This window comes from Tetrao urogallus (genome assembly GCF_951394365.1).
Source record: "Tetrao urogallus genome assembly, chromosome: 4".
Taxonomy (NCBI): Eukaryota; Metazoa; Chordata; class Aves; order Galliformes; family Phasianidae; genus Tetrao; species Tetrao urogallus.
Genome location: NC_136817.1, coordinates 12,307,445 through 12,327,681, shown reverse-complemented (window position 1 = coordinate 12,327,681; position 20,237 = coordinate 12,307,445).

Sequence of the window (20,237 nt, the reverse complement as noted above, 5' to 3'; positions counted from 1 at the left end):
TATAGATAACGCAAAATCTGTATTACGATTCAACAATCTGTGGAACGCGCGTTTCAGACTGAGTGGAAAATGCTGAAGCGCGGCTCCGCGGCTGTGCCTGCTGAAGCACAAGAGCGGCGGTGCCGGGCTGTGCTGGCACAGTCAGAGGCACTTTTCTGTGTGTTTGAGAAGCGTGTGCTGGAAGGAACCGCACGAGGTGCTAAAGAACAGTGACTTGGCTCTCTTCTCTGTAAATTCCAGACCGTTCAAACTCATCTCCGTTGTTTGCCCAGGCTTTCTGCTGTTACATTACCGAAGCTGCGAGGACCCAAATAGCACAGCTCTCTTTTGAAATGGGCTGCGTTGATGTAGCAGCTGGTAGTGGTAGCCAGCGGCTCCCACAGGTGGTGACAATTCAGCCCACAAACCAGCAGTTAAACGATGTTGGCTTACCAAGAAGCTGAGACTGTGCTATCGGGCTGCTACATGTTTCTTCTCCATCCAACGTCTGAGGAGGCAAAGCTAGAACTAAAGCGACATTGATATTCTTAGTCACTGGTAGGTTCCCTTGCAAGTGAGTGTTGAGTTGTGTGGCCCTTTCCTTTTGCCTATTTCCTTTAGCTTCCTTTCCTTATATCGAGTTCAAAAGCATGTTCTGAGTTAGTTACCCCGGTGGCAGCCCTGCCCACATTAAGAAGTCCGATATGCCAAATGCCATTGATAAGTTTTTCTATTAGTCAGTGAATTAGCTACAAATTTAAATTTATGGATAAAAAATGTGGCAAGAGAACTGAAAGGTCATCCCTGTGTTCCGGACAAAATAAAAATTCAGTGGAATTTGCTTAAGGTTATGGCAGACTCGTGAACAGAAACTTTTTAACTGATAATGGCGCTAACAAACAGTACTTCCCACATTGCTTGGAGGTGAAATACTACGTTTCCGTATTGTATTACCACATTAGTATTAAGGAGCCTGTTCTGCTCACCTCTGGTGCGTCACGAACTCTCGGTGATGGTACGAGATGTCAGTGAGAAGCTAACCTGTTCAGTCATGCAGCGTCTGGTGCATGGACTCAGATGAGAATGATCCAAATCATTTATTGCAAGTTCTCACATCACTTATATACGTTCACAAGTTTTCTTTTTCTAGCTTTCCTATCTGCTCCTACAACTTTCCCATCCACCTTTACATGCCAACAGAGCATTCTACAAACTCTCTTTAACCATTCACACAGGTGCTTATCCAGTCAGAGCCATGAGACGTTCTTTCTTCTTCTAGAGGTGTCCTTGGTTCTCGTGCTGTTTATCTTGCTCCACAGCTTCTGCTCTGAACAGTTTTTCTTGTATTCCCACAAGTCAAACAGAATAAGTGTCTAGGTACAAATGTTTTCTTAAACATGTTGCAAATATAAAACCAAGAGTTTTCAGAAAAGCAGATAATGCAACCACTGAAGTACTAGAAATAAATATGAGTACTTATCTATAATTAATATATTTAAAATGGCAAAAACCAATTTACATTATTAATGAATGTATGCATTGTTTACAAAGAACTTCGGATTTTTTTCTTATTTTCCCAGTAATTTGGTTCTTTGAAGGCTAAGGACTTTGGGTTGTTGCTGTTGTTATTTTCAGTGTTGTTATGTTGTTTTGTTTTCAGTTTTCCTAAGAGTATGAGGCTGAGACCTGGTCTCTTCCTGACAAGTTCTCATATCGTTTGTAGCACTCAGGGTTTCTTCAGCATTAGTACTTTAGGAGGAAGTTTTTCACACAGAGGGTGGTGACGCATTGGAACAGGTTGCCCAAGGAGGCTGTGGATGCCCCATCCCTGGAGGCATTTGAGGCCAGGCTGGATGTGGCTCTGGGCAGCCTGGTCTGGTGGTTGGCAACCCTGCACATAGCAGAGGGGTTGAAACTTGATGATCATTGTGGTGCTTTTCAACCCAGGCCATTCTATGATTCTAATATTATGTACAGGGGATTTAGGTCAGACGTTAGACAGAAATATTTAACTCAGAGGGTGACAAGGCAGTGGCACGGCTGCCCAGAGAGACTGTGAGTGCCCCATCCCTGGACTCAAGGCCAGGTTGGATGGGGTTCTGGGCAGTCTGAGGTGCTGGGTGGCAGCCCTTCCCACGGCATGGGGTGGAGCTGGGTGGACTTAAAGGTCCCTTCCAACCCAAGCTGTGGTTACCTTTGTTCAGGACTCAAGCCTTGCTGTATATACACACTTATCACAAGCGTAACACACATCAGTCACTATAGGCTAGTTCCAATTAATCTCAAATTAGAAGAGCATCAAACATTAGACTAGAAAACCTAATAAATATTTTCAACCTTGCTGTCTTTGAGAAAGCTTTTGTACAAAGTGAATCAGAAGTAGATACCTTTTGTTCTTTTTTTTTTTTTTTAAACCACAAATAAGTGAGTAGTACTCAAACAACTTTGAAAATGCCAGCACTTTACAAGGGCATGTAAACAGAAATGAGAGGTGAGACAATCATTCTGTTTTGCTTAACTGGAATAGTGTGCAAGACCAATAAAAGAAAAAAATATATGTACTGAGAAGCAACTAGGATGATCAGAGGTTAAAAATACAAACATACAAGTTCTATCAGGAAAGACTAAACTATTTGTGTTTAAAATACTTATGTTTAGTAAATGAGAAAACATTTGCCGCCAAGAAAAAAGTAAGTTTCATTATTTTTGATGGAATGACACAAGCATGCTGAAATTGCAACAAGAGAAATTAGGATATTTAAGCACTGGATCAGGTTCATTACTGTGATTTCCACTCTCGATGGTTCTTATTGAAAATCTCCTTTAACTTCATGTCCCAGAAATGATTCTTTTTTGATCAAAAATAAGAACTTCTCCAACTTATGAGGTTGTCTTCTTCTGTTGTGGTTTTAGGCAATACTTTTTTCACTACCGTCTCTTAACAGAACTGAGGATGTTCTCTCTTTATTGTGCCAAGCTTCCACTGTCAAGAACCAATTCTACTCTGAAATAACTTCATAGACCAAAGTGACTTTGAAACACAAGTGAACATGAATTAATAATACGGTCCTCTGTAGCATAAATGCCAAGTCACATCTTGATCCAGTGACCGAGCACCTGGTGGGAAAGCAGGGCCAACCCAGGGGAGCTCATGTGCATGCAATGTACCTGAGTGAGCAGAGGGGGTGGAGCCAGGATCCACCCTTCCCAGAGCTCGTGCAAAGGCAGCAGTGTGGAGGCGAGGGTGTTTTGCCTGAGATCCTTGTGTACCTGAGGTCTTCTGAAGGTAAGCAGATTTTGTTTTGTTTCTGTGTTGACGGCTGCTGCATTTGAGCAAGTCCTCACTTGCTGCAGCCTAGGACTTTGCTGCTCTGCTATCGTTGTGCATTACATTGTGTTACAGCTCTGAAAATGTGGTTTTAAGGTGAGGTGATAGTTGTCTCTTGGTTCTGATTCAGCAGTGCAGGAAATACAGGCTGATTGAATTCATATCGTTGCACATGAATATATGTTTTTTAAGCGCTGTGCTGATGCATAAGAGATCCCTTTCACAAGTGTTGGATAGGTTTACTGTGAACTGGCACCCTTGTTTGAGAGTAGTGCCATCTCCAGAGTATCCACAGAGCCCCTTGTCTTCAGCAAGGCGATATGAGTGAGATACTACTCAGAGAAACAAACTGACAGAGTTCATCTTCACTATTAAGACTTCTAGCACTAGAGAAATGAGCAACAAAGCTACACTCCAGAGCTTGAAGTTAGCAGCTGTATTAGTACCATTCTCCGCTATCGAAGAGACTGAGGTGTATTACTGCTGATGTCAATCATGTGTACATTCTGCTCTCATGAATTTCAAATTTATTTAAAAGAGAGTTATGTTGGAACATAATAAACGAGGATTATTCGTTAGTATGGAAAGCTATAAATAATTTGTTAAGTTAAAACAGAAAAGAAAATACACTGTTTTATAATTAGAGCTGGAAAACTTTGAGGCATATTTTATTCATGAATTAGATTTTTATTTATATGCCAATAATTTCCTAGGTTTCCTTATTTTTCTTTACTTTGTTTTATACAAGTGTTTACTCTCAGTGAGAATTAGGCTGCCTGCTTGGTGTACTCAGGATTTCAGTGTTGGGTGGCCAGGATTAAATTCAAATTCTCGTGTAGTCAAGTTCGGATTTCCCTTCTTGTACTGTGGTAGCATTACTGCCGGCCTTTAAGAAGGTGTGCCTCCATTAGAGCGCTGCTGATTAGTTCAACCTTCACTCACAGCAGCAACATTACTAATGCATTTTTATTTCATTCTATTAAAACTTAATGAGAGTTAAAAACTCAGTGTAGTTTCTTGAATGTTACCAGTACTAGGCTTTTTTCTTTTTGTAATCAAATGTCTGTCACATTTCTATCACAGAACTGTCATCAGTTCTAAGAAATTGATATTCCTTGTGGAAGTGCTGCCATAGCATTCTGATTACTTCGTTGCCTCTTTTGTGGATGATCACTGAAGCTGTTGTTCAGCTCCAGAAGCATTTGTAGCCATCAGTTTGGGTGATGATTTACGATGTGGCTTCTTTGTTTTCGAGATCACATAGATTTTTATTTTTTTAGTGTTAGCTACCTGGGGACTTGTTAGCCACTTATTATTGCTGGGCTGTTTGGCATTTTAAAGCACGAGCTTCTGTTTCAGTGAGTAGAAGTGTATTTGCTTAGCCAAGTTCTGCCAGAGTTTTATTCATTTGTGTATGATGTCTCAAAATATACTAAGTAATGTAACCAGCAGGGGCTTTGTAAAAGGAGGGGATGAACATGAAATAATCAAGTATAAATAACCCTCATAAACAAATCCTCAGAAGGGCATATCTATCATTCCTGTGTTTTGTATAGAGGGAATGCATACCGAGTGTTTGGAAATTCAGCAAGGTGATTATGAAGTTGTCTTGCCATTTGGTTCTCAAAAGAGAACACACATGTGTGTGCATTTACAGTTCTGTTCCTTTAAGGGACAAACTTGATCTGGTATTTCCTACTGAGAAGACAGACATGATAAATATGATAATATCTCAGTGATCAGAGAGTGAGAAATATGCTGAATGACTTTGCAGCTGTACAAAACTGAATTCACCCAGGGAGGAGTACCTTCAAGGTTTTCTCTATGCGTGTCCATATGAAAATAATAATTACTCATAGACATCATTGTAAGAAGTCACTTGAAACTCTCTAAATAGGGTTTTTGTAGAATGCTATTTTAACACAAATAGCCTTCCAGCTCTGTCAAATTCAGTAACAAAAAAATCTTTTCAAACTGTTACCAGGTATGGTAACATATTACCATATAAACATATTACATTCAGAATTAAACAAATCCAGTAGATTAGTAGAGAGGCAGTCTCCAGTGTAGCTCAGGTAGTACTTGTCCTTACAGCCACACAATACCAATTCAGAACATAAGATTGTGACTTGTGATCAGAAGATTGTTATCTCTTGTTTTGTAATTACAGCATTAAAGCACAATATACGCACCCATTTGCGATTGAGAACAGTTTCTATTTCTTGTACATCTCTCTTTGTTCATTGCTTTTATACGACAAAATATGTGGGACCTGCCTATGTTCCTCAGCAGTAGAGAGATGAGTGGACTTCCCTTTCCACCTAGTTTTTATCTCAACCGGACTGAGACGTTAGCATTGCCAGGTTTATACCTTGAGCGTGAGTCAAGCAGCAGAAGATCATGAAGCTGAAACTAGTGATCCTCTTAAGTAAGTTCTGATTTTTTGAGTCTTTGGAATAGGTATTGTCTGTCCTGACATCATGTTTGAAAAATGTATTCTCTTAAATCCGTGAGTAGTATTAGTAGAAAATATTTATTCCATACTAATATGGCTTTAAGCACTTTGACCATGAGCAAAATACTAAAAATGTATCAGCAATAAAATTTTTCTACACCAACTGGAAGTGATTCAGGAAGGGAAAAGAATAATATGAACTTAAATATGAGGAAGGAGTAAAATGGAAAGGTCATCTCCACCATCACCTACATCTGACCTTCACAGTATCAGCTTCTGCTGTGAAACTCTGCTTTTATCTGATTCGTATTGGCCTGAGGGAGAACTGCTACAGCAGGATGCAGGTGCTCAGCAAGCAAACAGTAATTCAGCTGTTCAGGGATGTAGTACTGCATTTACAGTTCTGTTCCTTTAAGGGACAAACTTGATCTGGTATTTCCTACTGAGAAGACAGACATGATAAATATGATAATATCTCAGTGATCAGAGAGTGAGAAATATGCTGAATGACTTTGCAGCTGTACAAAACTGAATTCACCCAGGGAGGAGTACCTTCAAGGTTTTCTCTATGCGTGTCCATATGAAAATAATAATTACTCATAGACATCATTGTAAGAAGTCACTTGAAACTCTCTAAATAGGGTTTTTGTAGAATGCTATTTTAACACAAATAGTATTTGGTTTGTTTATCTTGTATTTCTTTTATTTTGATTGCCTGCTCCTTCGAGAGACAGCTGTCTCTTGATTGTGGTATATACTTGACTGGCAAAAAAACAACTTCAGAGCTTTGTTATGGGTTTGTTTTTGTTGCCTGCATTTTTAGCTTTTTTGACTAAGTACCAAGTAATTTGTATAGTCCTTTAGTCATGTTACCTAGGTAAAGTTTCTCAGACGAAGGTGAATACAGATTGTTATTTTCTGTTTGAAATGAAAATAAAAGGACAAACTGCATTGCTCTTAATTGTATATTCTAAGTATAGCTAAAATATACATATTGGGAAATACGTTCTTGCTTTATATATAGAAGCAATTTTAAAGTCTTCTATTTTCCTGAATTATCTCAGTTTTAAGTTTCATTTTCTTCTAAAATCCCAACTTTGTTCTTTGTTGTTCCATAAAGCAAGAAGCGCGTGCGCTGAAGGATGCTTGATGGTTATTTGTGCAGATTCTAGTGAGGCAAACTGAGTATGAGGACGGAATGAATTACCACTAGGTTGTGCTGTTGGTCTAATATTGAGGCTCTTGTATTTAACAAACTGAATTTCAAAACTATCAGCTGTGATGTCAATATTCTCGCTTGGATTTCTCAGAATAAAAGTACAAAATACATCATTTTGTAAGAAGAGGAATGCTGAGTTTGAATGATGGTGGGTTTTTTTTTTTTTTTTTTCCTATCATCCTCTGTAGTCATGCTTTTTGACACTTAAACCTGGAAATTGTTTCATTTGCCAGGATTTTTGAGAATTTGTTACTTTGTAGCTAACATATTCCGTGTTTGTTTAGAAAGCAGTCTGGTAAGCCCTGCAACAGAACTTACAGGAAATTCTATGAGGGCTGCTCTGAAAATAATGTTCTGAAAGTTCTAATGTTTTGTTCTAATGTTTTGTAGTGTTGACCCATGAAGTCAGAAGCAGGTGTTGGTAGTTTGGCAGTAGAGATTCAGCTTTCCCGCCAGCGTTCCTTGTGCAACAGATGACAGCGGTGGAGCGGTCTGACAAAATGCTGTCTGACATGGATGAGCCTGTAAAGCAAAACTGTCATTGAACTCCTCCATGCAGAACTGACTGCACCCATTCACAATAGTTGATGCTTGCTGAACGTTTTTAGAGATCGAATGTGAGCACAGCAAGGTGGTGGGTAGTACATTGCAGCCGTGGTGATGGCAATGTGAAAGACAAGCCTCTTTCCAGATGGCTGTGCAAAGGTTTTGCACCATGAAGTGGTGCACAAATTGGATAATGGTGGTAACAAAGTTGAAAAATAGCATTTCATAGCTGAGAATTTGCTCTATCAAATAGTGCTACTGTGGTCTTTGTATCTGTTGCCATTTTCATGGAAATAAGTAGGAGGCATTACTCTTAGAGCAGCGAAAGTATTATAGCAGTGAAAACCAAAAATATGCTCTGAAGGGGCTGGTAGTTGGCAATCCTTTCAAACTACTAACTATTCTTACAGACATCCAGAATTACAGAATCCTTCAGCAATGAAGGGAGAAAAAATTCTATGTAAGTTTTTTCTTCTGGATTTTCCATTTTAAAAGTAAAACTGGAGCATAAAATGTTACAGATTCCTAACATACCTGTATGTTCATGTGGTACAGACAGCACTTTTCACTACTAGTTGTGATTAAGTGATCTAGTAGGCCTACTTTTAATTTCTGTGATTTTTTTCTAACTTCTGCATCATGCTTGCATAATATTAAATATAGTATTTCCAATCACTTCCTCTAAATCCACTCCAAAAATGAAGTTTACAAAAGATATGCTTGGGTCATGCCTTCTCAGTTATTTACCTATTGATCTTGCTAATGGTTTGCCAGAAGCGGAAGACAACACAGCAGATGTTGATATTCTTTGGAAAACAAACAGACAACAGCAAAAAATCCATGAGATAAAGTGTTTTAAATGAAAAAATCTCAATCAAATTGAAACGTATCAGTGTAACAACTGTTTCTTCTGAAGAGTATTTTTCTCTCTTAAGTTTTGAGAGGCATGAGCTGGTTTCTAATCTGGGAGCCAGAGATACTTAATTATTAACTACTTAATAATTATAAATCATTCTGAAATACAGTATTATGCAGATACCATAATTATTTCTGAGCAGTTGATTCTGTCCTAGGATGAGACCCAGAAAAAGATATGAACACTTAATGTTTAAGTCAGGTGGAATTTAGGGTCCTCTAAGTATTTACACATCTGCTCTGTAACACTTGTGGTACACTTGATTGGAGGCTTAAGCAGCTTTTGTTATGAGATGTGTAATAAAAAGAGTACTCCAACAGTGCTATTTCAGTCTCTAAGGTATTTAAGACCTTATAAGACTAAGCAGCCTGGTAATTAACTCAAGCTAATGTGCAGTAGGTGTCCAGAAATGAAGCATTCCTCTATAAGTCTCCCTGGAGCAGTCTGTCCAGTAGGTGAGCTGTGAATATGCCTAGTGAGCCAGGACCCTGCAGCAAGAACTGGCCCCATAGTGGAAAAATCTGTTTCCTTTCATAGTGGAACTAAGTGCTTAGAACTGACAGAAGTGTGGATGAGATCCAGGTTCAATCCCTTTCTCTGTCTGAGAGATCTCAGCCCTTGCTTTGGAGTAAGCCAATGGGCAGCAGACTCTTCAGAATGTAGAAAAGATTCTCCAATCTTCATTTCTCTTTCCAAAATATATATTCCTTGTTCAGGAATTTAAGTCTTGCAGTTATGACACATTGGTGAGAAAGAGTAGCTTGTCTTTTTGTTTGTTTTTTGTTTTTGTTTTACAGAAACTAGAAAAATAATCAGTCCTGAATCAGTAGAAAGTAACTGTAAGTGTTGGAACTGGAATCCAAATAGTGTTCTCTTCAGTTACTGCCTGCTTACATTAGTTGCCTCCCCACAGAACATGATGGTTTTTCTTAACGCACTTTCCTGTATGCACTGTAAAAAGATTCTTAGTAGAGGATTCTGGGTTCAGATATGCAGGCCAAGAAGATGAAAATCAGATACTGTGATACTGTGATAGGAGTGCAGTGCTTTGTCATCTTCTGGATTTGCCGTAGATTCAGTAAGAGAGATCTGTAAGATAGGATAGAATGAACACCATCTCTCTTCTCTCTTTGTTTCTTTCTCTCTATGCCTATGCCTGATCTTTTTCACCATAAGTCAAAGGTGAAAATTCTTATGATGGCAATGAAATCAGAATTGGGTTCTGAGTATTAATAGAAGAAGAAACTTCTTAAGAAGCTTCCTGTACGTAGTATCAATTGTACCTATTACCTATACATTTCTACAGGGATTTGTTAAAACTGTTTCTGCTGATGCCTTTCAAAGCACTTGTATGGGAACTGCTGAGTAGCAGACAGAAGCACTGATTGAGCACCTGGAACAAGATCTGATCAGCCCTGGAAGCACAGGTGAAGGCAATTCACTTGGAACTGAAATGGGTGGAGCCTGGCTGCCCCCCTTCTAGATCTCATTTTGAGGCTGACTGCCACTGAGGAAGAATCTCTTGCTGGAGATCACTACCTGGTGGAGTCTTCCTGCGAGTCTTGGTCTTCGGGTGTGAGTAAGCATCCTTTTTTGTAACGCCTCATTGCGCGTATCCCAGGTTGGTCCTGCTGCTGTTCCAGTACTCTAAAAAATTAAAATGAGCTTTACAGCAATTCAAATTCAAATATTCTGAGGTGTGAGCTGTTAAGTGGCTAAAAGTACTGTTAGAATGAGGGTAAGAAAAGTAGGCTTTTTTCTCCCTTCCTTTGTATGCGTTTGATTTTGCTTTTATCTTTGCATGTATTTATTTGTAACAGCTTGTGCGTATGGATAATCAGTCATTATAGAATGAAATCATAAAGACTAAGTCTTGTGTTCTTGAAGAATGTTGGTACAGAGATGTGGGAAGAACGTTGAATATGAAAATAGATTTTGATTCTTGTCAACATACAGATGTGGCTGGGGGTTAATCTTTGCATTAAAACCATTTCAAATAGATAGCTACTAGCTGTTAATGGAGAGCAAAAATGTTTATTAATAGCTGTAAAAATGCCTAAAGCCAAAAGGTATTTTTCAAAAGCAATGGTGGAGTTTAAGTATTGTAGTATTAGAGGCTTTATGGGTGCCCGTAATGAATTGCTTACTTTCCTACTGCAGCTTAGCTGGAACAGTCTGAAACCCCCTAACTGGGCCTCAATTAAAAAAAAAAAAAGAAAAAGAAAAAAAAAAGCTCTTCGATGTTTTAAAGTAGCTTTTCAGGCCTCCTGAGTGTTTCTGACACATCATTCTCAGACCCTTATGGACTGGGATGCTGCCAAACAGCTCTTTTCCCACAAACTTTAGTAATCTTTGAGTGCTGGATGGAAGAGCAGTACAGAATTTGAAAATACAGTATAGAAATTATTTTCTGAATCAAATCTGCAATATTTTTCTTCTGTTTTGTTACAAATATAATAAGTTCATTTCTATGTCTTAAATTGTTTTAACGCTTTGATTTTTTTTTTTTCCTATTTAAGAAATAGTTCTGTATTACCAGCAGTATGATTCCTAGTATTGCTCTGTAAGTTATTTGTGCTTTTCCTAATGTAAGGATGCTTTAATTTTGCCAGACGTTGTACCATACTTGCGTTTAATTACAACCACATCAAAATATTTTAGAACTACAAAGTATTTCATCTCAGATTATGCAGAAGAAATATACTGAGGGAGCCATGCATGGGCCAAATTCAGATCTTAGTTACCATGGCTAGAAGAAGCAAATCCAAGCAAGTCTCAAGAGTTTTGTATTTATTTTTTGGCGGGGTGGGTGGGGATTCTTATCCATTGCCAGACCTTACCAAGTTTTAGCATTCTCCAACTTCACTTAGAAACAAGAAGTATCAAATGTCATTGGAAAATGGTGCTTTTATATATAATTTCTTTTGTTTTCCATCTCTTCTCTTACATCCTGTGCTTCCTTGAGTTTGACGTAATCTTATTTTGTGTTCCTGATAGTAGTACTGCTTGTTCTCTGTGTGCTTGAACTAGTTGATTGCTAACATAATTCTTCTGATGCGTTTTGAAGTCCTTAGAAGGTGGTGAAGAGAGCACTGTAGCAAAAAGTTTTCAATTAGCCATTCCAGAGTCCTAGTCAGCGTGCTACAACTGTTACTGCAACAGTCACAGAGCAGGAATAGTGAACTTGATTTTAGTTTAGTTTGTGGAGCTCTCATTGATCAACAGCACAGGGACCACTGTCAGAACAGTCTGGGTCCTGTACTCCGAGCCAGCAATCTCAGGTGCATGTAATGCTGTCCAGTAGTTTTGACTGAGAGCTGTATTCACATAATTCAGAGCAGAATTTTGAGTCAAATTGTTCTTTCAGTTCTGAGCACGTAAAGCACCAGGGAAGTTTATTTCCTCGTGAGTTTTGCTAGAACACAGAGTATATGGTTATCTTCCACCTTACAAACGCTCCTTGTCCTATTTTCATTTACTTGTGTGATTCTCTAATAACACCAATAACAAGCTGATTCCTTTTGGAACTTTTGTTCACCTACTTTTACAGATACCATTACACGGAAAAAATAAATATATTCTACTTTAAAACCATACACTGTTATGGTTTTGCAGTATTCAGAAACAGACACCTTAACACATGTAAGAACACTTCATCGAGGAAGAATGTCTTTGTCATTTTGGAGAAACATGCAAATTATTTTACTGTGGGGTGATAGAACTGGAACAGGTTGTCCAGAGAGGTTGTGGAGTCTCCCTTGGAGATGTTCACAAGCCATCTGTTTATATAGCCCCTCCTCAGCAATAGGTTGGACAAGAGTCTCTCCAATTGTTCCCTTACATCCTCAACCATTCTGTGATTCTCTAAAAGTGGACAGTAAAAATAAAGAACAACCCTACCAATGGTATTGTTTACTATTTCTGAGCTACCTGTTTCAAGAGATGTGCTTCTCTATATTGATGTGGCCTTAGCTGTTCTGGGTAGAAAATTATTAGTGGGGGGCACTGTTATGGAAGGATAGTCACTGTGTTCCATGCTTAGCCATGATGACCCTGAAGCATTTCCAGTAGAAACAAGTCTGTATAAATGCACTGACATTGAAATAGACAAGTCATACAGCTCTTACTCTTACTTTTCTTCCTCTTAACAACTTCCTTTTGAGTTTGTTACTGTTTACGTGCTATAATGTGAAGTTCTATCTTAACAGGATTTCAAGTGATCTCCCATCCTCTGTTACTTTGTTGTCATTTTACTGATGCTCTGAGACATAGATATTAACTTATGACTTAGACAAACTTAACAGTCGAGCCCCACTTAAGTGATGTTGGGAAGATCTTCTAGTATGATTTTAAACAGTTACTCTATGTGCCGAAATTGAAGAAGAATGTCTCATAAATTATGTTCAGATCATCTTGCTAAGAACAGTTGTTAACACTGACACGTAAGTTCAGTATTATGATCCTTCAGCATTTCTACTACCTTAATTCTGTATCTCCTAAACTATGCAGCAGAATGTTTGTCTAAATACATTCCTTAGTGTCAAAGAGGAACTCTTTGCTGGAGTCAAGAGAATCTGTGTAAGCTTAGTGGCAAAAACTGGCCAGGGTCACTTTAATCTGATTTATATACCTATGAATGTTCTGATTAACTGGTTAGTGAGACCACTATTCCCATCAGGAATTTTATCAAATACTAATCAAAAAATACTGTATTCTTCTGCAGAGAGGTATTTCACCAGAGGAGACAGCAGATTCTCATTAGAAGAAGAAGCTAATTCAGCAATTGTTTGCTCAGGAATTCTAACAGTAATTGCTCTTAGAATTTTTCATGATTATGTCATTTTTCTATTTTGTTGTAATTTTGTCCTAATGTCTACCAAATATTTCTGAAAACACACATTAGTAAAGTTTTGATGGTACAAATACAGTGTTAGATAACTACAGAGAGATAAAGAAGAAAATATTTTGATATTTTGCTGATGTGCCTGGATCCTGTTGGTCTCTCCTTCATCTCTTCCATCTTGAAAATAATTTAGCAGAGCTCCAAAGAATAGAGAAAAGGGCAAAAAGGCCATCAAAGGTAGAGAACAGTTTTCATACAACATGAGTAAACAGACTAGTAAGCATGTAAACTCATGAGCAGCGAGGTAAACAGTTTTTTACTGTTTCTTAGTACAAGTGCAATGGGATACTGAATGAAATTATAAAATGGAAAGTTCATAGCATATCCTCACAAAAATGTTACTTAAAAAACTGATTAATTGCCTCAAGATGCTGTGGATATCAAAGGATTGAACACAATCAGAAAGGGGAATGCAGAGAAATACTTCTAATGTATCCGAAATATTCCGAAATAACCTCAAATTGGTGCAAGCTTTAAATGATCAGGGAAGTTCCTCTGTGCTTATAATGCCCTTTTACCCTTCCCTAGGTATCTGCTTTTCATCATAACTATCATAACATAGGAAGGTCTGACTCAGTATAATTGCTTTTAGCTCTTTAGATTCTTACAATCTTTGATATATTAGTATTCTTATGCAAATAAAAAATGAAGTTGTCTCTTATGTTGGTCAGGAATGTGTTCATTTCGCATAGGAAGTTGTAAACTATTTGTATAGCGCTAACTTATTCTTGCGCCATTTTTTTAATTAGTAGTTTTACTTTTGAAGGGCATCTCAAGAAATTGGTTTATTCACTCCCTAAAAAATGTTATAAGCAATGATTGTATATTCTGAATGCAATAATTTCATTTCAAATCACACTACAGTCACATATTAAATCCCTGTCCTGTGACACTTAATGTCTTTGTTTGCCCCAGACTGCATTTCTCTTTTTTTTTCCCCACTATATTCCAATTGCAGACATATCACTTACTTGGTTATCACTGTCACCTGGAGGTCTGTTTCCACAATTCAGTCTTCCCAGTAGGTAGTATCTTTTGATCATCTTTAGATGCATTCCTTTCTTTTTCTGCCAATTGATACAATTTATCTTCTGCCCATGCTTTTCTCGTTTTAGGGTGTCATCTATTCTATGATGTTATTATAAAAATAAATTGATTTACTTCCTTGCTTATAGTAAAACCTTCTAGATTCTTTTTCTTTTTCGAGTAGTATTTGTGAATGTCAGGTTGTTCATCTTAAAATGCAAATTCTCTAGCTATTCTGAGATCACGAACAATATAGCAAAAGCTAGATTTCCCACACAGTAAAGTTGCACACGTTGCTGTGTTAATCAACTTTAAGTTTGAATTGAAGGGCTTTTTTTAGTCACTGTTTACATTGATGAAATGTCTAATGCAGCACTCCTACAACTCCATAAATAAAAGCATTTTTTTTTCATTTTTCTTGGGAAAATGCACTTTTGGGACAAGGTGCTATTTTATATTAGTTTCCTTTATAAAATAAGTACTTTAATCTGAGTCTTGAAGAGATTTGCTCTTTCAGGCCTTTGTTTGCGGAGATTCATAATAAAAATCATGTCTTACACAAGTGTATTTGACCTACTTCTAAATGAATTCATTTGGATGCCAGTAACCATTAATTGCAGTAAAATGTCATGTTGTATTTACTATGCTGCTGAGGTGTTTGGTCTGTCTAATCTGAGCTTTTTGCCTCTGAGAGTACAAACACCAAATCTAGATTAAAATTATTTTATCTGTAGTTCATAACTCTGGAACTGTTTGCAGTGTAAATGTTAATCCATCGCAAATGAAAATTCAGAATTGCCTATCTTTTTATAAGCATTACCAATTTTATGACTTTTAGCTTAGTATAAGGACTGTATAAATCATTTACTTTCACGATGTGAGGCAGACCCATTCATCATCTTATTCACTGTGAGTCTGAAGTGGCTTTGAGGGAAAAAATTGATAGGAAGCCTTTCCTAGAGATAAAAGCTAATTTCAATACCAATGCTAAATTGCTCTTTTTCCCTTTAATTTTACTCTGTTTCCTATGTTCGCTTACCCTAAAATTGTCTTATTTTATTTAGCTTTATTTTCAGTAACTACCCTAACAATATAAGGTATGTTTGCACGAGAATTTTTGGAACAGGATAGTAAAACCAAAGGCCAGCTTTAGGCCTGCGTAGTGTTAACTTTTGGAGTATTGGATGTAGTGAAGAGTTCAGTATAAGTTAATTCGTCCTACTTCTTGGCAGTGGTATGTCAAGAATTAGATCTCAGGGAAAAGGACAAGGTAACAGCAAAGAGATATCAAGGGCAAACTCTAAGCACTGAGTAGGGGGACTCAGAAATTAGAATTCAATACGCAGCTTCTCATTTCTCTAACTGGTCTACAGACTACTGAGAGAAAGTTTCTGTCTTTTGAATCTGCGGAGTTCTAAGGATACTGCAGAGTTTGGATAATTAAAACAGGTAATGCTCAGAATTTCTTGTAGATCACTTAGTCATCATAAAATATTAGCATTAAATATTATTGGCTTTCATTTTTAATGCTTTTTATGGTTGCAGTGCAGGCTACATTGCCGTGGCTTGTGAAGTATAGTCTCGGAAAAATTTTTAGGGTATTTGTACAACGTGTATTTGAAATAGATTTTCAGCTCCCTGATGAGATTGGAATTGTTCCTGAGTTGCACTGTTTGTTTATTTGGGATAGTTAATCCTTTGCATTTTCTGTCCTGGCACTGACTGTAATAAATTGTTGTTAATACCTCTGGAACGGCCAGGTCACAGCCTAAACCAGTGGTTGAGCACCAGGTGAGAAGGCAGGGCTAACCTGGGAGCTCAGGTGCAAGCTTTGCTCTTGAGTGACTGGTAAGTGTGGGGACCGGATTCTCTTCTCCTCACCCTCATGTAAGGGTTAGCCGCCAAGGGAGCAGTATCTCTCCAGATAGACTGCACTGCTTTTGAATTGTCACTGTTTGTTGGAAGGGGTGGGCAAATGTTTTTTCTTCTTTGTTACCTTCTATTACTTCATAGCACTTACATCCTAGTAGGAGGCGCTGTCACTGTTTTCCACTGCCACACATTAAAGTATGGTAATTTGGGGTACAAAGTAGTGCCATAGATGTAAAGTGTTCATTAAATTAATTATCTGTATTAACATAGAAACTCAACAGTGAAAGAGTTAGCAGGTTATCCTATAAATTAAGCATATCTTGTTACTCTTATCTTACATTCAAGGGAGAGAGTATTACATTTTACCTGCAGATTAACTAAAAAAAGTAATATACTGTTACTAAACAGAGCTTGATAATAAGTATTTTCATCTTGGTTTAGCTATAGAAGTTCCTTTCCTTTTGACATTTAACTCTTTTCTTTGCACGTGTGTTATAAGCTCTTCTTAATATTTCACTTGTTAACTTTATTTGCATACAAAACAAGCTTTAAAAATGCTTTTACTTGTGACAAAAACTTCTGAGTGGGAATGTAAGTATGTGATGTCTTCATGCAGCATTTAGTTGGTGTAAACTGTTTTCCCAAAGCCGCAAAATACATCCTTAGAACAGCTAAGTGTGAAATCAGCTATAGAAGATAAAATTCTTCCGAAAGGCACATTCCAGAGGTCTGTGTAGCAGGAGAATAGCAAGGGTTTTCACTTGAAGTCAGCAGGGCACACCCCCAAAGAGGTGTTTTGCTCTTGTATATGTCAATGCTCCAGAAATACAGCATGCTATGTACCTGCACTATTAAATATTGATTCTGTGATTCCTCTGTATAACATTTCTGTATTTCTGAGGTATGCACCCCCATTGATTTCAGCGTGGAGTTGTTGCAGTAAAACTGGTCTGCGTAACTGCAGCAGGCATGTAAAGGACATGTAAAGTTAGGATATGGATAGGCTTTTTGGGTAGTTACAAAGAAATTGCTCTGTAGACAGTGAATTTGGCTGTGTCAAGCTGGCAGTGGTCGGGGGCTGATGGTCTTACCTGGGAAAGCCTAAAACCAAAGTTTCCTTCCGAACTCCTGCATTCTGTTGTGACTCCCGCCTTGTTTGAGTGCTTGCTAGTGAATGGTTGGCAGAAAAGAGCCACAGTCCTGTATTCTTAAGGTTCCAAAAGAATTAAGAATTTAGCATTGTTTTTAAAAAGATGAAGAGTAACAAAAGCAATGGTAGCCCATGACAGTGCAAAGCTGTGACTCCAGCAAGAGTTCATTTCAGAAGCAGGTGTATATATATGTACAGGACAAAAAGTTGATTCTAGGTGGAATACTGGAGGTCTTTTCATTTGCATTTAGAGAAAGTGAACGTGACCTACAGTTTTCTATTATCTTCTTTCTCCACATTTGGAGTGTGTTTCTTAGTTAAGACAAACCTGTTTTTTGTTCATTTGCTTTGTTGGTTTTTTTGTGTTTTTTTTTTTTTTGTTTTTTTGTTTGTTTTTTTTCCTATGCAACTTGGTGATTACTTCTGTTCTGTAAATATGTAATTATCTTCCCTTGTGGAAATGCTAAGTCGTGGCTTGAACCGGTGATTGAGCACCTGGTGGGAAGCAGAACAACTTAGGGGAGCTTATGTGCATCCATTACTAAGCCAAGCTTTGCACAACTGATAGTTTGAAAGAGATTTTGCCAGGCAGTGTTGCCACGCAGTTCAAGTGTGTTTCTTTTAACAAAAATGCTTACTTTGACTCAGGGACATTTGACAGAGATCTAAGTGTAGAAATGCATGGAATTTGTACCATCCTCCTTTCAAACTGAAACTCGTAGTGCTTCTAAGAATCGTATGATATAGTAACAAGGTTGTGATAAATATGCAAATGATGAGAGGGAGAGCAAAATCAGTAATTCCACAAGCACTCGAACTTACGAATACTGGTTTCCAAGAGTGTTTGTTGGTTTTATTCTCAAATGTCTTACAAGTTGTAACCGCTAATCAAAGTAACTTTTCAGCTGTCATGTTCTCAACACTACTGTATTTTGTGAACTCATGGAATACATATGTATTCAATTTCAGCAATCTTTTTTGTAAAGCAGGGGCTTTTGTTCTTCCATCTGTCCATTTTCACAAAATCTGCTGTAACTTTGAAACTCTATCAGATTTGCTTTAAATTGTCTTTTAAGCCAGGGAGTCATAATTGTTGTTGAGAGATGTAGGTATAGACAGGTAAAAACCTAAAACTGACTGCATTAAAAGCAAAATAAATGTATTCAAACATGATGGCTGCATATACCTGCTTTCAGGAAACCCGAGTAATGGTTTTATCAAGTAAAATTTAGGACAAACTCTTACATAGGCAATTTAGCAAGGTCTAAAGCACAGTTTCATATGTAAATGAACACATGCAACTTAAATGTAACTAAACACACGTATGCTGTATCTATGAAGTAAAGATAAGGTGCACAAAGGGGAAATGTTTAGTGAGGTAGTTTCAAATAAAACATATTGTAAACAAGAGCAATTGGGTTCTAAATTTAAAGAAATGTCTGGGAAGTGCCTGATTTTTAACTAGTGAGATTGTACGTAGGAGAAAACAGTGAAATTTTATGCTGACAAGAATTGGCAATTTTGAAGTCCATAAAAAAAATATGATGATGGTAGTTAAATGGATTTTAATTATGATGTACAGATACTACAAAAAGTGAAAGAAATTAATCTGGACATGTGGAGAACAAGATGTAAAAATATTAATTTCAAGAATTGTACTGAAAACATGGTAATAACTTCTGCCCAACAGAAAACATTACTGAACCTTTAAATAGGAAGGAGACAACTTTAAGCAGGAGTAGGGGGAACAAGTATGAATATGAAGGAGGTATTAAATGTAAACACTGCATGAAGTATGGATAGCAGGTAAAGATGAGCTGAGAGGTGAATCCTGTAAGATTCCAGAAAATAGAATTGCGGAATAGAGATTTCTGTATAGAAAAAGCTGGGCTTGGTTGAGCAAGAACTGCAAACTGGGGATGTAAACACATCTGTAAAATCAGATGAGTAAGGAAGGGTACTTCTTGTGGAAGGTTATTATGATGCAAAGAATAAAACAGCTTCTGTGCAACAGCAGAGCAAAACGAAACCGACAGTAGTTTTGGTGCACAAGGGTAAATGTCAGTGCACTTTTTTTGCTAAACAAGGGGATAGGGTTTAAAGTTGAAGGAGGGAAGATTTAGGTTGGATATCGGAGGAATTTCTTCTCTATGAGAGTGATGAGGTGCTGGAACAGGGTGCCCCAAGAGGCTGTGGATGCCCCGTTCCTGGAGGTGTTCAAGGGCCAAGTTGAATGGGGCCCTGGGCAGCCTGGTCTGGTATGAAGTGTGGAGGTTGGTAGCCCTGCATGTGGCAGGGGGGTTGGAGATTCATGATCCTTGAGATCCCTTCCAATATAAGCCGTTCTATGAACTTGGCCAAAAAAAAAAAAAAAAAAAAAAAAAAAAAAAAAGCTTATTACTAAATGCAGTTGAATTTCTGGTTTGGCTCTTTTACAGAAAACGAAGCGCCAATTTAAGGTCACTCCCCATGTCTGTTTTCCTCTTACATTTAATATCTGCTCAATACATTCAGCAATGAGGGTGTGAGGATATTAAAGACTCCGTGTAATTAGGCCTTCCATATTGAAAGCATTGTTACTAATTTGCTATGATTTTTGATACAATTTGAGGATTAACAGTTTTGAGTGAAGTTCAGCCGAGTTGCATTCAGTAGCATTGCTACAGAGCACTGTCAGCTTACCATATTTATGCTAATAACATGACCGTAGTTTTGTATGTATTTATAAACACATAGAGCATGGAGACAAAAGCAAACAAGTAAGTTAAAAAGTTTTTTTTAATATACTTGAGAAGATCTGTGTGAATGTAAACATTTGGGAAATTTGTGCAGCAGGCTTCACT